We start from the raw sequence: 12,535 nt of genomic DNA, 5'->3' as shown, positions 1-12,535 counted from the left end.
TTGCCATGGAAATAAATTTCTGTAATTTTATTTACTCATATCTAATAAATAATATGTCTATCCATGTTTTTCCATTTTTAAAAAATATTTATGTATTTGAAATGCTAGGTTAGAGACAGAGAATCTTCCATCCACTGATTTACTCCCCAAATGACTGCAATAGCCATGGCTGGACCAGGCCAAAACCAGGAGCCTGGAGACTCTTCTGAGTTTTCCAAATCCAAAGAATCAGACCATCCTCTACTGCTATCCCAGGCACGTTACAGAGAGCTGAATGGGAAGTGGAGCAGCTGGGATTTGAGCCAGTGCCCATAAGGGATGTCAAAGCCATACATTTTTATGCCTATGCCACAATGTTGGCTCTATGCACGTTCTTCTTGATATAAAATTACACTCTGAAAACCCACAAAAACCAAAATTAACATTGAATTCATGCTTATTGCCTTGTTAAAAATTTATGCTAAAACAGAAGTTACAGATGGTAAGTGTTCGGTTTGTAGGCAATTGAGAGTCAGAGAGAGACTTTGAGATCAGACAGTTTTGTTAGGGGAGAATGTCTGACAGTCACCCTTGTGGGCTAAGACAAGGTCTGGGGTGGATTCTGTTCTGCATTCCAGACACGAAGGAGATAAGGTCTGGATGATCCATCAAAGACTCACTTTCATTCCGCTCATTCTGCTTGTGGCCAGCATTCTTCTCTGTCCAGTGTAACATTGGCAAAGCAGAAGAAGATGGCCCATGTGCCTGGGGCTCTGTAGCTACACTAGAGACCTGGAAGAGGCTCCTGGCTTTGGTCTAGGCCAGCCCTGGCATTGCAGCTATTTGAGAATGAGCCAGCAGATAGAAGATTGTCTCTCTGTCCTCCTCTCTCTAACTGCTTTTCAAATGAATTTTTAAAAATTAGTCTTACAAAATAAAAGTGGGCCCAGCTTGAAAGTCTAATTTCCAGATCCTCAACGTGCACCCACCGGGATCTCTATGGGTGCCAATTCATGATCCACCAGCTCCATTTCCCACATAACACCCCGATTGTGGCCTGGAAAGCAGTCGAGGACAGCCCAAAGCCTGGGACCCTGCACCCACGTGGGAGGCCTCAAGGAAGCTCCTGGCTCCTGGCTTTAGATCAGCTTGCAGCCACTTGGGGATTGAACCAACAGATGGAAGATCTTTTTCTCTGTATCACCTTCACTCTGTGTATCTACCTTTAAAATAAATAAATGAATAAATATTTCAAAAAATAATAAGAAAAAGACCAGCAGGAAGCTGCCCAAGAATTCCAATATCCAAGAGGTCACTGGCAGTCCTTAGGGTCTTGCTACACTGCCGCCATGCTATCTCATCTTCTCGGTTGTTTTGTGTGCACAGGATCAGCTCTGGCTTCATATTTTCACTTTGCCTAGTGCTAACCTTCAGAGGCCCTGGAAGTGGGGAGGGGAGACTTTTAGTGCAGGCTGAGGGTTTTAGTAATCAGGGATAGAGTCTGGCAGACAGCTCCAGGCAGAGGATAGTCCAGAACCATTCCACATGGCAAGGTGAACATGTGAGGAAAATGGCCACCCAGGGTATATGGTGCTGAGCACAGAGTACTCGTGCTGGTGGACTGGGGCAAGGCCTGAGTGGTTCCTGCAGAGTATTCCCATCATTCCTGAGGAGAGAAAGTCTGGGGGATCCAGCAAGAACTCACTCAGCCTTAGGCCAGCACCCTTCTCTGCCCAACCTAACAGAATTCTGTTTTATTTTCCATAAATTCCATGACAGAATAAATGGTAACATCCCCAAATTGTTATCCCACCTTATATAATTCCCATAGCTGAGTAGTGTAGACTTTTGACAATATCATAGCCCCTTTCTGTAGGCAACTTAGATCCCCAGCTCACCATATTGGACTGCTATTGCTCGGAAATCTTTTTATTTTACCCTCCAGTTAATGATTCTAAAAATTTTTCAATTAATTGCTTTATAAATCTAGCGTCTTGTGTAGATTTCTTCTTCTCCATCACTTCACCCTGAAACCTGAAAAAAAAGCTTTTTAGTTTTAAACACCTCCAAGGTGTGAACTTTTCCATTTCACTATCATTGATTTCACAGCCTAGGCTGTGAGTCAGCAAACTTTTCTTTGTGCAAGACCAGACAGTAAACATTTTAGACTTTGCAGGTAATAAAACTCTGTACCAACCAGTGACCCATCTGTTACTGTAGTTTGGAAGCAATATGACTGTTACTGAGTCCCATATTTTTTTTTACTTAAAAAAACAGCAGATAGTCAGTACTGGCTTGTGGCTTGCCAACCAGTCAAGTGGCTGGTCATCTCCAATGGTAGCATCCCCCTCACAGATCCCTGCTCCTCAACATTCCACATACATCACTGATAATAAAATGTGAATATGTACTCTTAGCTGCTCATTATTTGTAGGTGATCAGAATTCATTTTAAGAATCCTGCTGTATTGCTCCAGAATTCCAGAGCTATCAAAAAATACCTGCAGCTATTGGCTCTTAGGCGTGTGATGACTATTTGTTAAGTACATCTTACATACCGCTGTGGACTGCTGCTACCTTGTTTTTTTCTGTACTTAGCACCTGCAGTCTGTCAATTTGGCACGAAAAATAACTTCTCAGGTTGCTCTCCTGATCTCATGTAAGCACTTCACTTTTTTTCCATCTCATAAATTTTAGAATTTCCTTAAGGTTCTATTTTTAGCTACTGACTTTATTTGACCAAACATATGATCTACTTCTGTCATTTAAATTCTAACCCCTGGGTAGCTGAATCTAAAATATGTTTCTAACTTGAATTTTTTCATTAGTTCTATATATTCTGATGCACATACCACCATTTGAAGACATCTAAGAATAAACTAAAATCTTGAATTATTATCTTGCTCTTTCTTATTTAATGCTGCCATTAAATAAGATACATAAAGACTGTTTGTTGAAAGTGATGAAGATTATATTCTTGGATAAAAAGAATATTTACCTAAACTTGAAACTATACTTTGATGTAGTTTAGTTTATTCCTGTATGATTACTAGGCCTTGCTCTAATTGTCAATCAGGAAAAGATAAAAGCCTCTGTGGATAAATGTGTTATTTTGACATGTATATTTTTGTTGAAGAAATGAGAGGCATTGCTAAATTATAAAGCTATGTGGAAAAAAATCTTGAACCTAAAAATTAAATACAGGATACCCATAGGCGATCTAAATATTAAAATCAATAGGTTAATATACATTATAAAAATAGTAATTGATAGTCAAAAAAGTTTATTAAATTGGAAACCAATGATAAAATCCTGACAGCAAGGTAAAACAGAACTACACCTAGTAAAAGAAACCAATGGAAATTCCAAACCTGACAAAAACAGTTTTTCACTGAAGTATTGGCACAGCATATTTTTAAAAGTTGATTTAGATGGAATTAAAGAGACATTTAGTTTTGTAAAGCTATTTTAAATTTTTATGCGTGTGGGTAATTATGAAAATATAGAATATGTATTCTGAAAGAAGTGTTTTCTCACAATTTCTGGAAGACCCTCGGATGTGGGTTTAGCACCTTATTACATAGTGTTTGTAAATAGGAATACAGTTCATTATAATTTAATGCAAAGAACAGAAACAAGTAGAAAGCGAGTATAATACAGATATACAGTGCAATAAAAATGATCTAACATACATGTAATTGCAAATTAAAAAGAGTAAAATAACAAAGCATTATATGGAAAGATAATGAGTATAGTCATTTCAGAACTGAGAAAAAAATATGGTCTTGTATTAAAACATCTGTAAACCCAGAGGAGGACATAAAAAGGAAAACCACAGCCTGCAAAGTGAAAACAACTATAAGACAAGGACAGCAAATTTTGTAAGAAGGCATAATTCAAAGGAAACGTATTCTAAGGACAAATAAACATAAATATAAATTATAAATATAAGTATAAATAAACATACTGAAATACCAATTTTATTTTTATGTTGGAAAAATATTTGTTAAAATTTATCTTCATATAATTAGTAAAACACTTTAAGAACATTGGAAATATTCTAATGAAGCTCTTATTAATGATGTTCAAATTATAATGTTACTGTGAGAAAACCTGTCAGACACAGTATTGCTAAATGATCAAGTTAACATCACCAGTCATGAGACGGCTTAGCATGGCCTCCCGAGACGTGCAATGAGAAGAAGACTGAAGCATGCACTGACGGGTCAAATCCTAACAACACATCAGATTCCAATTAGAAGAATATTTGCAAAGTAATTATCCTATACTCTTGTAAATACGTGAGTTTCTGAAAAGCATCATTCAAAATCAAATGCAAGCATGTATTTTTCTGTAAAACTTGAATTTTCTTTAAGATTTATTTATTTATTTTTGGAAACGCAAATACACAGAGACGAGAGACAAAGAGGAAAATCTTCCATCCACTGATTCACTCCCCAAGTGACCACAATGGCTGGAGCTGAACCAATTCAAAGCCAGGTGCCAGCAGCTCCTTCCAGGTCTCCCACGTGGCTGTAGGGTCTCAAAGCATTGGGCCATTCTGAACTGCTTTCCCAGGCCACAAGCAGGGAGCTGGATGGAAACGGGCTGCTGGGACATGAAGTGGTGCCCGTATGGGATCCTGGTGTGTACAAGGTGAGGACGTTAGCCACAAAGCTTACACACCAGACCCAGAAACTTTAATTCTAAATTGCATGTTGATATGCAGAAAATGAAGAAATGTCAAGGAAGTCTTAAAAGTATAAAAACAGCATGATGGCCTATTTGGAATAGTGATAATAAGATAGTATAATGTGGTTAAAATGGCAGCCCAATAAAATGATAGATAAGGAAGGTGTACAAACGACCAGTGCCACATTCACCTGAGTGATGTGAGTTGCTACTGCAGTACAGTGGGTTGAGAATCACCGAAGAGACTTTGCTGAGCTAATATCCACTGTGGGGGAAAAAAAGGTAAATCTGGAGAAAAGAAACAGTGAACTTTGACTCTAGTCTAAGATCATATGTAAAATTCAATTCCAGATGAGTTGTTAAAGTAAGACTTGTTTTTAGAAGAAAACACAGGAAATTATCTTCTTTGACATTGGTGTCAACAAAGTTTTCTTACATTAAATATAAAATAAACCAGCCATAGCGGAGAATGTGATAAGTTGTGTATATAGAAAATGAAGCAAGGCTCAATATATTTACAATGCTATGTTAAAAATGTAAATTCTTTTTTTTAAATTGTTTTATTGGAAAGGAGGATATACAGAGAGGAGAGACAGAGAGGAAGACCTTCCGTCCAATGATTCACTCCCCAAGTGAGCACAACGGCCCGATGCTATGCTGGTCCGTAGCCAGGAGCCTCTTTTGGGTCTCCCACTTGGGTGCAGGGTCCCAAAGCCTTGGGCTGTCCTCGACTGCTTTCCCGGGCCACAGGCAGGGAGCTGGAAGGGAAGCGGGGCTGCTGAGATTAGAACCGGCGCCCATATGGGATCCTGGGCGAGGACCTTAACCACTTGCGCCACCGCGCAAGGAGTTGGGTGGGAAGCAGGGTTACCAGGATATGAACTGGTACCCAGATGGGATCCTGAGCATGCAAAATGAGGATGATAGCCACTGGGCTACTTGCTGGGCCCCCAAATCCAGCCTTTAATCCAGTCTGGACTAAGACATTGCTGGAATTTGGGGAGAAAATCATAGTAGCGCTCTCTACTTGCTTTTATCTCTCTGTCAAGAAGATATAAGTTAAAAAGCAAACCAGAAACAAAAGAACCAAGCACTCTAATCAAGAACTTTCAATTTAATGATTTATTGTTTTGAAGGAGTCACACAAAGAGTAAGACCCTTCCACTCATTGGCTCAAACCCCAAGTGCCAACACCAGGCCATACTGAAGCCAGAAAATCCATTCAGGATTCCATTGAGGATGGCAGGTACCCAAACAGTTGGACCAGTTTAAGTGCTTTCCCGGGAACATCAGCAGTGAGTTGAATCAAAAGTATAGGAGCTGGACATCGCATCTACCCTGGGATAAGGGATGCTGGTGTCACAGATAGGGTTTTAATCCACTGGGCCACCATGAAAAATCTAAGATTTTGTTAAAAATCCCAGAGCAGGGCCCGGCGCGGTGGCGCAAGTGTTTAAGGTCCTTGCCTTGCACGCCCGGGATCCCATATGGGCGCTGGTTCTATCCCGGCAGCCCCGCTTCCCTTCCAGCTCCCTGCCTGTGGCCCCGGAGAGCAGTCAAGGACGGCCCAAGGCTTTGGGACCCTGCACCTGTGTGGGAGACCCACAAGAGGCTCCTGGCTTCGGACCAGCATAGCATCGGGCCGTTGTGCTCACTTCGGGAGTGAATCATTGGACGGAAGATCTTCCTCTCTGTCTCTCCTCTCTGAATATCCGCCTTTCCAATGAAAAAATAATAATAATAATAATAATAAATCTTTAAAAAAAATCCCAAAGCAAACATTGTTTATATGAGTTAAATGTTAGAGCATTTTTCTTAAAATGAAGTGTAGGCCCTGGCACAATGGCTCAATGGCTAAATTTTCAGTTTGCACACATCTGGATCCCATATGGTGTCTGGTTCGAGGCCCAGCTGCTCCACTTCCTATATAGCTCCCTGCTTATGGTTTGGAAAACTATAGAGGATGGCCCAAAGTACTGGGACTCTGCAACCACACTGGAGACCCAGAAGAAGTTCCTAGCTCTTGGCTTTGGATTGGTTGAGCTCCAGTTACTGGGGTCACTTGGAGAGGGAACCAGCAAACAGAAGATCTTTCTCTTCCCTTCTCTGTGTAAATCTGCCTTTCCAGTAAAAATAAAATGAAAATGGTAAAGATCCTTATTTAAGTGATGATCAACCCAATGCAATAAAAAGAGGAAAAAAATTATAGGCATTAGGGAAAAAAGAAGTTGTTATTTGTATTAGATATTATGTTTGTCTCCTAGGAAAACTTACTTGATTTGCAAATTAGCATTTCTAATTAGATAGTTTAACAGAATTGGTAGACATTTGGACACTCTGCAGTTTAATTTTTGTGAGAAAAAATTTTTATAAAGGTAAAATTTACCGCAGAAATAAAATTTGGTACTTAAATCTGGGGTGGAGGGAGGTGCAACTCATTATAGATCAATCAGTACAGGAAAAAGTATCTAGAGCTAGCATGATAGGTCAGCGGGGAAACATAGGTTCCTAAACAGCTGGGACTGCTAGTCATCAGTATAGGAAAAAATGGAACTAGATTCTGCCCTAAAGCATGCACAAAAAAACATCACTGGAAAACCAAAACACAGAAAAACCAAATGGTCAACTTTGTAAATATAAAAAAGCATAAAGTTAAAAGGTGGATTTGGATTGCATAAACTAGAGTTTCTTTTCATGAACAAAAAGTTTTACAATAGAAGTCAGAAGACGAGAGACAAAATCTGTAGTAAAATGGACAATAAAGTACTAATATTCAGGATGTTTAAAGAACGCTGGTGAACCAAAATAGAGACATAGAAATAATTGAAATATGAGCAAAATAAAATAATTCAGAGAGATATAGAAAGAATGGGGAAATAATATATTTAAGTAATTGAGTAACAGTGTTATATATGGGGAGGGATATCAGATGACAGGAATGAGTGATGACACAGGTAATTTTAAATGTTTTATTTCTGAAGCTAAGAGTAAGCCACACATCGCCGGTTTTACCCTTCACCTTTTAACTATGCATGCTCTTACGATGAAAATGAGTCACAGTTCATAGACCTACAACTAAATTCAGATAACCTCATTCATTAAAGAGTGCCTGACAAAATACTCCCTTTTCAACCTCATGGATTTTTCCTGGTGATGGAAAATGAGGTTGTTATACCAGTAAATGCGATTCAAGATTTCCTGCTGAACTCTTCCAGTCGTTCAGTATTTTGTAGTTTATTAGGCTAGGGCTCATAGTCCTTGGAATAGTCAGAGTTACTTTAAAACATCTTAGATACGTATTAATAGATACATATTAACCTTATCAAGTCTTGACAGTTGAGATGCGAGAGGTGGCACAATCCCCAGCTGGTTACGGAGCATTTCCGTACCTGATTCTGCTAAGTGTGTCATGGCATTGTAGGTATAGACAATGGCAGAAATTCTGTAGCTGCTTTGATAAAAATGTTTGTTAGCTTTGAAACTATTGGACTCCTGCTGCAAACATCTGTAATTTGCTCCAGTTCTGGCTGGGGTATAGGAGAAGGAACACAAGCAGGAGATGCCGGCGTGATTGCATTCTCGACTGGCTACTATCATCTTGGGGAGAAACATGCTCACGGAGAAAGAGGCAAGCACTCAGGGCCCTTTCCGTCACAAGTCTTGAATACCCAAATGGAAGCATGTCTAAACCAGTAAGGTACTTTCATAGAGTGACGAGGGGGAGCAAAGCAGGTGTCCTTCTAACTATCTCCTTTGATTCAGTATGCAATAGTGAACAACGTTCATTTAAGATCCTACACATTTATGGTTCCTTATGTAATATCAGGCAAACGAGAGATAAGTATATTGGCCATATGCTAATGCTGAAGTAAAGCCATCTGATCTTTTTCATAAAAAGCCTTCCAGAAAAGTCCTAAAACGAGTCAGGTCTGTTGATGTTTTTTTCTGGCCCTTATAAGAACACGTACCAGTGCACATGTTTGAAACAGGGATCTGTATTTTCTATCATCCTTGTAAATCTCCCAAATGATGCTATTCAAATACATTTTTACATACCTATTTTGTTTGAATCATACAGCAAAAGTTAACGAGATGTCATTAAAGTATTATTTTTCATATCTTAGCTATGAAAAGAAATTTAGAAAGGCTACATTTTTGTAAAACTGAGCAACACTGACAATAATGGAATGAATGGAAACAGAACCAAGAACATAAATCAGAGATCAGCACAATTTCTTTATTCCATGATACTTATGATGTATTTCAGAAAAAAAAATGTTCTTTTTATTCCTATTACAACAAATTTGTTTTCCAAAAAATAGCATTTCTTCTTCCCTCTTACCTGGTGTTCGAGGACTTTGAGAACTTTGTACAATGTTACATATACACTATACACATAAGTTGAATCAAGCAATTGAATGACGATTCTCTCTTCACACAGAAATCTTTCCTCTGATTCCAAAGGGAATTGAGATGAACTTTAATGTTGTTCATGCTTTATTACTCAAATAGTGTTTTCCAGCTTCTATGATAGAGTATTTGAAAAAAATATATACCATTTGTTTTCTCTCTGAGACCTTTGGCCCCCATTAGATCAAGCTAGTTTTATTTTGCCCTGGAGATAGATTCACCTAAATATTATTTTCCTTGCTAACCTCAACAGGCTGACACAGTATATTACTTTTTGAGTCACTGTCCTCCTTTTCATTGGCAATATTTTCTTAGTCATATCTTTAAGAAAGGGATTTTGTAAAGGCATATTGAGTGCTGCTAGATCTTTATTTTCTTTTCTTCAGAAATTGAGAAATGTTGTAGTTCAATCATGGACTTCCAACTCTCTGCTCCAGAGATCTGACTCCCATCTGTACTTATTTTCTTTTTCCTTTCTCCTCAGTCTAGCTTCTCTGTATTAAACACCGCGTGTGCTCAGTCTGCAAATCTGCGTGGGCGATTTCTTTTTATCTACTTCTGATGCAGACAGCCTTGAAGTTTTCTCTTTATCAATTGGTTATAAAATCATTAGTAATCTGCCAGGCTAAATGATCTTAAGAAAAATAAGTAGAAGAGAAATTAAGTGGAATGGCTCCACTGTCTTTAAATGCATTTTTAGAAAAGAAAATAACAATGAGTGTTCAATCATTCCTTACCACTAGAATTGGGTTTTTCTTATTTTTAAAGCTGAATTTTAATGCAAAAATATTTAACCTCACCTTCTCAAAACATTAAATGAATCAGTTCCTAAAAGATTACAGCCTAAGAACCAATCATCCTAGTCAAGTGACTATAGACAGGGATTCACTCGCTCTGAATTTAATCTCATAAAAGGCTAGTTTAGGCTTCATTGCTAGCTGAATGAGGATGACGACAGATGAAAAAGGGAAGAAAATTCAGTCTCACAAAAACCTGAAAAAATAAAGATTTATTAGCATCAGTACCAGCCATGAGAATGACAGGATGAAAATAATGGTTAGCAACATCTTGCTATGCTTCCTTGGAAATAACAATGTGAATTTCTACTCTTATTCTCTAGAAAATCCTCAGAATATGTGGAGTGCTCATGTAAAAACTTACATATCATCGATGCAAAACCTGAGGTTTAGAGGGGTGAATATGTTTCTCAAGGTCACATTAGCAATTAACAATGAAATAGGAATTCTTCCTAATTTCTCATACCAGAAAACAATCAGTAGTCTGTTTTGGATAGAAGAAAAGCTATCTTGAAATAAATGGAAGGGTCTGGTATGGCAGCCTAGCAGTTAAAGTCTTCGCCTTGCTGGCACCAGGATCCCATATGGGCGCTGGTTCTAATCCCAGCAGCTTCCCATCCAGCTCCCTGCTTGTGGCCTGGAAAAGCAGTTGAGGATGGCTCAAAGCCTTGGAACCCTGCAGCTAAGTGAGAGACCTGAGAAGCTCCTGGCTCCTGGCTCCCGACTGGCTCAGCTCCAGTCATTCCAGCCACTTGGGGAGTGAATCATTGCACCGAAGATTTTCCTCTGTCTCTCCTCTCTTTATATCTGACTTTTCCAATAAAAAAAAAATCTTAAAAAATACAATGGAAGTAAAGATATACACATCAAGTAAAGAAAGAATGTTGGATACTCATCTACATAATAGATGAAAATAGAAAACACTTAGAGAAATTTGTTATCATTTATTCATTAGCAACCCTGGATAACCAGAAAAGGCTGTTACAGTTATAAAGTTGAATGACATATTCAACTTTTGTTTAAATAGAAAGCTTCAGCACCATTGATGAGGCAGGGTTTTTTAGTCTTCCCACCAACAAGCAGCATTTTTTCCCCATACTGATCTCATGCGAGCGTTCTTTCAGTGGGTACCAAAAACCTTAGCTAAGATTTCACTAAATGAATTTTTGGTTTCTAGAGTCCCTAATTCCCACTCTTACCATAAGACACACTTTTCTCCTCAGTGTCCCAATCCAATTTAGTTTCTATTCTGATCTTCAAGCCTAAAATAGATGGCAAAGGGAGCATTGAAGTAGTAAAGAAAATGAATCGAGTGATAAAAGAAAGAAGGAAAATGATGAGAATGAGGACTTGATCCGAACAGAAACGTGGAAAAAAATTCACACAATGTTTTGTCTTCCACAAAGAACAAAGAAAATAGAACATGAAACCAGATTAATGTAAGTGAAAATAATTTCAAAAATAATAAATTGCAAAAAGGCCAAACAATATAGGGATGAATCCAGTCTATATTTAGGGATCCTATGTGAAAAGTTCCAGAAATGGGACAATGAAAGTAAAACGGAAAGGACAGTTGACCTGCCCTTCCTCTTACCTGGATGGATCTGCTATAAAAGGCAATGGCTGCTGTATGATCTGAGTCAGTGAACAATTTAATGAGAAGAAGAAAAAAAAAAAGCTTTTGAAGAAATGAAACTAAAACCAAAATCATCTAAATCCAGAAGATATATTTTCCACTGATTGTTGGTGAGATGTGTCTATGTAGGCAGATAGATGGGTTTTGCTTTTTAAATCCAGTCTACTAATCCATGACATTTGATTGATGGGTTTAAGCCATTTACATTCTGGGTTAATATATAGGTGGTAATATGGTCCTGTCATTTTAGCAATGGGTCATTCATTGACTTAGTCTTCAGTTGCTATTTTACTGGAATATTCTTCACATTTGCCTTCGGTTTTTGGTAGGTGCCACAGCAGCATTTTCTTCAGAAAGTTTCTTGATTTCTTTTTCATTTCTTCAGTGACACTTTAGTCATTTAGTAGCATACTATTTAACTTCACGTTGTTAATTTCTATTTCTCTTCCTGTTGGTGATTTTTTTTGTGGCTTTTCACTTAAGGGGATGTATAGTAACTGTGTAATGGATGCTAGCATATCCAAATGTGAGGATACAATGCAGTGTGCATTTCTACTTTTAGACAAAAATAAAAAATGGACTCCCAATGAAACTGTTTAATACATATCTTGACAAAAGGATGCTGGACTCTGCCATTGTCCATGCCCACAATGATAGACTTATGACTGTTCATGAAGAACTATGCTATTATAATAATATAGGGGAACTTGATGCTGGGGGGTGGATTTGGGGAGGAATTAAGAGAAATCCCAAGGCCTATGGAACTGTATCATAAAAATTATAATTTTAAAAAAGGTAAAAACATGAAAGCAAATTTTTAAAAAAGACCACAGCTGAGATGCACTGTTTTCCCGCCCGCCCCCCTACCCCCACCCCCGCCCCAAAAAAGGCCAAAGGCTTTAGCTCATTGTCATAGCTTTGGCAGAACACAGAATATGAAGGAAATTAAAATCTCAGTGTTATAAAACTTGATAAAAACCACAGTGAATATACAAATGCAATCTCTCCTCTGTCTATAAAGA

The sequence above is a fragment of the Ochotona curzoniae genome, unplaced genomic scaffold, assembly GCF_017591425.1.
Source record: "Ochotona curzoniae isolate NIBS_2020 unplaced genomic scaffold, NIBS_Ocur_1.0 contig_1014, whole genome shotgun sequence".
In the NCBI taxonomy this organism is placed as follows: Eukaryota; Metazoa; Chordata; class Mammalia; order Lagomorpha; family Ochotonidae; genus Ochotona; species Ochotona curzoniae.
This window is presented reverse-complemented; position numbering follows the sequence as displayed.